General features: G+C 43.4%; 1 long non-coding RNA gene across 2 annotated transcripts; it reads right to left on the bottom strand.

Moving 5' to 3' along the window:
- Window positions 1-749: 749 nt before the first annotated feature.
- Window positions 750-5181, bottom strand: LOC115181672 (uncharacterized). 2 transcript variants are annotated; one of them, XR_003873487.1, is made up of 4 exons: window positions 5010-5181; window positions 4595-4671; window positions 3931-3984; window positions 750-924 (listed from the first exon to the last, which is right to left on the bottom strand). It is a non-coding gene; the product is annotated as an uncharacterized LOC115181672 (long non-coding RNA). The 2 variants fall into 2 exon arrangements; XR_003873486.1 differs by lacking the exon at window positions 750-924 and having other exon boundaries at window positions 3584-3984.
- Window positions 5182-5264: the final 83 nt, after the last annotated feature.

Raw genomic sequence — 5264 nt, 5'->3', positions numbered from 1 at the left:
ACGCCAGGGTTGTGGGTTTGATTCCCACGGGGGGCCAGTACAAAAAAAAAAAATTATGAAATGTATGCATTCACTACTGTAAGTCGCTCTGGATAAGAGCGTCTGCTAAATGACTAAAATGTAATGTAAAAATGTATAGCTAAGATCTGTTAGGTGCGACCGCAGCATGTGAGACATCCCGTGAGTTTACTATCTGCAGGAAGTCAGCTGTGTGGAACCTTGCAGGAAGGAGGAGCACATTATAGTGTGAACTGTGACAAAACACAGTTATACAGTTGAGCCCTCGGGCTATCTTAATATGCACAGACAAACCAATCGCCTTTTACACTATGTTCCGCCCCTGTTTCCACACATCTGCTAAGTTGCCACGTAGACAAGAGGTTGTACTTTTCCATTTAAAAAAAAAGACCCGACTATGTTTGTTAAGCTTTCAACTCTAAACTGTTCTTGGTAATGGTTGGTTGCTTCATTTGTGCAAATCTTATAATAAAGCCGTAAGAGGAATCTGCAGTCTCTCTTTTCCTATAGAATTGCTACCACACTAGTTAGCCATAACCTTGTTTGGTAGCTATTTACATGTTGACTCCTAAAGTTACAGTAACATAACAAATCTGTCTGACCATGTTTTTTATTAACATTAGAGAGAAAGTGAGCACATTTTCAACCCCAAAACATTAGACACTTTATTAAAAAAAAGTGTGTGTATGTGCACAATCATGAACAGCAGTAAGTTATGTGAGTCTGTTGTACTGAATCCAGGGCTCCAGTGTGGCGCAGCGGTCTTAGGCACTGCATCTCAGTGCTAGAGGTGTCACTACAGACCCTGGTTCGATTCCAGGCTGTATCACAACCGGCCGTGATTGGGAGTCCCAATTGGTGGTTGGTCTATACATGGACGTCAGGCTCAGTTGGTTCTGGATCCCTCTGGTAACAACACAGAAGTTGAATAAATTTACACCTGGGTCTATGTTGCTAACGGTGATAAACACTTGAGAAAACGGCAGCAACTCACATTGTATCAGACCAGCCTCCAACTGTATTGGTTAATTTCTGGACTCTTTTTCTCTTAGACATAACGCCAGAACCCTTCAAATTAGTGGATTTGGCTATTTCAGCCACACCTGCTGCTGACAGGTGTATAAAACTTAGCACACAGCCATACAATCTCCATAGACAAACATTGGGAGTAGAATGGCCTTACTGAAGAGCTCAGTGACTTACAACGTGGCCACCTGTATCATAGGATGCCACCTTTCCAACAAGTCAGTTCGTCAAATTTCTTCCCTGCTAGAGCTGTCCCGTTCAACTGTAAGTGCTGTTATTGTTAAGTGGAAACATCTAGGAGCAACAACGGCTCAGCCGCAAAGTGGTAGGCCACACAAGCTCACAGAACGAGACCCCTGAGTGCTGAAGGGCGTAGCGCGTAAAAATCGTCTGTCCTCTGTTGCAACACTCACTGCTGAGTTCCAAACTGCCTCTGGAAGCAACGTCAGCACAAGAACTGTTCCTCAGGAGCTTCATGAAATAGCAGAGCATCCGCACACAATCCTAAGATCACCATGCGGAATGCCAAGCATCGGCTGGAGTGGTGTAAAGCTCGCCACCATTGGACTCTGGAGCAGTGGAAACGCGTTCTCTGGAGTAACGCTTCACCAACTGGCAGTCCGACGGACGAATCTGGGTTTGGCAGATGCCAGGAGAACGCTACCTGACCCAATACATTGTGCCAACTGTAAAGTTTGGTGGAGGAGGAATAATGGTCTCGGTCTGTTTTTCATGGTTCGGGCTAGGCCCCTTAGCGTTAAGATTTCCCTTCACTGGAACTACAGCATACAATTCTAGACAATTCTGTGCTTTCAACTTTGTGGCAGTTTGGGGAAAGCCATTTCCTGTTTCAGCATGACAATGCCCCCGTGCACAAAGAGTGTTGATTTTGTCCACCCACACCAGATGCAATCAGGAGACGCAGGTTGAAATATCAAAACAAACTCGGAACCACTATATTAATTTGGGGACAGGTCAAATTTAGCTAGCTTGCTGTTGCTAGCTAATTTGTCCTGGGATATAAACATTGGGTTGTTATTTTACCTGAAATACACAAGGTCCTCTACTCTTAATCTACTCTTAGTCTCTACAATTAATCCACAGATAAAAGGCTAAACCGAGTTAGTTTCTAGTAATCTCTCCTCCTTCAGGCTTCTTCTTCGGACTTTATATGGCGGTTTGCAACCAACTTTAAGATGCATTACCACCACCAACTGGACTGGAGTGTGGAACTCAGTTCATCTTTCAATCACCCACCTGGGTATATGCTACTAAAAACCAATGAGGAGATGGGAGAGGCGGGACTTGCAGCGCGTCAAGCGTGACAAATAGAATCAAGTTCTATTTTAGCGCCTGGCTACGCAGACGCTCATTGACTCGCACACGCAGTGTAGGTGCAATGATTGAATTAGATGTATGTGTACATTTATTTTGCAACGCTTGCGCATGTTACATGGTGACCACACCGCTCGTGCACCATAGCGCGCATTCATACCTTAATAGAAAATGACTCAAGTAAAAGTGAGTCACCCAGTAAAATACTACTTGAGTAAAAGTCAAAGTATTTGGTTTTAAATACATTTAAGTATCAAATGTAATTGCAAAAATATACTTAAGTTTAAAAGTATAAATAATTTCAAATTACTTCTATTAGGCAATCCAAACAGCACAATTTTCTTGTTTTGCTTTTTTATTTACAGCTAGCCTGGGGCACACTCCAACACTCAGACATCATTTACAAATGAAGAATTTGTGTTTAGTGAGTCCTCCAGATCAGAGGCAGTAGAGATGACCAGGTGTGTGAATTGAACCGTTTTCCTGTCCTGTTAAGTATTCAAAATGTAACGAGTACTTCTGGGTGTCAGGGAAAATGTATGGAGTAAAAAGTACATTATTTTCTTTAGGAATGTAGTGGAGTAAAAGTAAAAGTTGTCAAAAATATAAATAGTAAAGTACAGATACCCAAAAAACAACTTCAGTAGTACTTTAAAGTATCTTTACACCACTGGTTAATTCACTGCATAAATGAAGTTTGGAGCTGTATACAAATCGTCAGTCTTATCAAATACATTTCTAAGTAAGAATTAAAAAGTTTAAAAGTGTTAAAAAAACAATAATTGAATTAAGGGCAGGACATATGCAAGGCACTTGATCACGTATCAAAAACGATTTGGAATGTGATATTCTTCTTATGATCGTACAGGTAAACACACACACACACACACACACACACACACACACACCACACACACATACACACACACACACACACACACACACACACACACACACACACACACACACAGTCAACTTCTCATCCAATAGAGGCAACCAATAAAGTACAATTGATCAATTTGAAAGGGATCAATAATTGTAATTGATCAAGCAAATGTATATAATATATTATATGTATTAATGTGTATAAGAAGAACATTTAAAACCAAAGTTGCAATAGTGTAAGTATCTCCCCAGTCTAAGAATATTTGACACGTCCTATACCAGATAGAGCCCTAACGCCTATGTAAATCAAATCAAAACATTAGATAGGTATTAGACATACAGTAATAACTCTTTGGACAGGCTAAGTGCTATTTCCTCCATATTGCTTATACCTATCCACACACACTGACTCAGGTGACTAGGGTTTCCCAATCCTGGTCCAGGGGACCCAAGGCGGTACACATGTTTTGTTTTTAGCTTAATTCAACTAATCAACTTATCAAGCATTTGGTTGACTCAGGTTTGTGAGTGCAAAAACAAAAACGTGGCCCCCTTAGGGTCCGCAGGACCAGGATTGGGACACACTGGGGTAGAAAGGATTTGGAATTTTGATTTGGAACACAAACAGGAAGTTAAGTGCTGAGGGGGTGGGGCTTCTTTCCTTACATTACTTCCTGAGAAGTGATTTCCCCTCCTCCAGTTCCTCTGTGTACGTTGGCTCTGAAGGGGTTAACACACAGAGCAAACGTGTTAAAACAGACCCAGGATAAAGGTAGTGTGTGTGTGTGTTCTAGCTGTTCCTGTAAACTTCCAGTCATTGTGCTAACGCTAGTTAGCAATGGGCCAGAAACTACCTTCAACTAACTTCAAACTGCACACAGAGACATTCAAATGTCCATTAGTGAAAGAAACCACAAAACCTACTCTAGACTTGATCAGTGTCTACAGATAACTTCAACAACATAAAAGTCATTATAAAAGCTACAAGATGAAACCGATCACACAGCAGCATCTTTAAAGTGGAAAAGCATAAGAGATCGGTTCTCATACTTGGTTAAAAAAAAGGGGGTTGACAACCTGTCAACTGCTTGACAGCCAATCAATGGGTGAGGGGGAGGGACATTCATGGCCACCGCTGTACCCTGATTGGTCCAGATCCATACCAATCATTCTGATTTCAGTGTCAGGGTCCGTTGATTCAGTGTCAGGGTCCGTTGACTCGAGTGTAATTGGTGCACTCAGCAGGGATTGGTTCAGGACAGCATAAAAAAAAGATATCACTGTTCTAGTCTGTGATTTGTTGGTTGTGGTGTCAGTCACTGAGCGTTACCCGATAGGATGGTTAGTGCCGCCTCCACACTGGCGGTGAGTCTAAGATCCGGCCAACAGGACCTCCAAGACCGAATACTGAGAGAGAGACAGAGTGAAGAGAAGAGAGAGAGAGAGAAGAGACAGAGAAGAGAAGAGACAGAGAGAGATGCAATCAGTCTGATTATACTTCATCATTGGTAGTCAACCAATGTACCCGCAGGCCAGAACACACCCAGTCAGTCAGTCAGTCAGTCAGTACCTGCAGGCCAGAGCACACCCAGTCAGTCAGTCAGTCAGTACCTGCAGGCCAGAACACAGTCAGTCAGTCAGTCAGTCAGTCAGTCAGTACCTGCAGGCCAGAACACACCCAGTCAGTCAGTCAGTCAGTCAGTCAGTCAGTCAGTCAGTCAGTCAGTCAGTCAGTCAGTCAGTACCTGCAGGCCAGAGAAGATGAGTCCGACCCCTCGTAGTTTGAACTGTCGTAGCAGGTCCCTGAGCTCGTTGACAACTGTATAGTCTACAGTATTGACATGATGACAGTCCAGGACCACTGACCTAGGAGGAGAGGCTGAGGGAGACAGGGAGGGGGGAGAGGAGAGAGGGGGAGGAGAGGCTGAGGGAGACAGGGAGGGGGGAGAGGAGAGAGGGGGGGGAGAGGCTGAGGGAGACAGGGAGGGGGGAGAGGAGGG

Source organism: Salmo trutta, unplaced genomic scaffold (assembly GCF_901001165.1).
Source record: "Salmo trutta unplaced genomic scaffold, fSalTru1.1, whole genome shotgun sequence".
Classification (NCBI taxonomy): Eukaryota; Metazoa; Chordata; class Actinopteri; order Salmoniformes; family Salmonidae; genus Salmo; species Salmo trutta.
The sequence above is the reverse complement of the archived record's forward strand: the minus strand, read 5'-3'. Positions and strand labels throughout refer to the sequence as shown.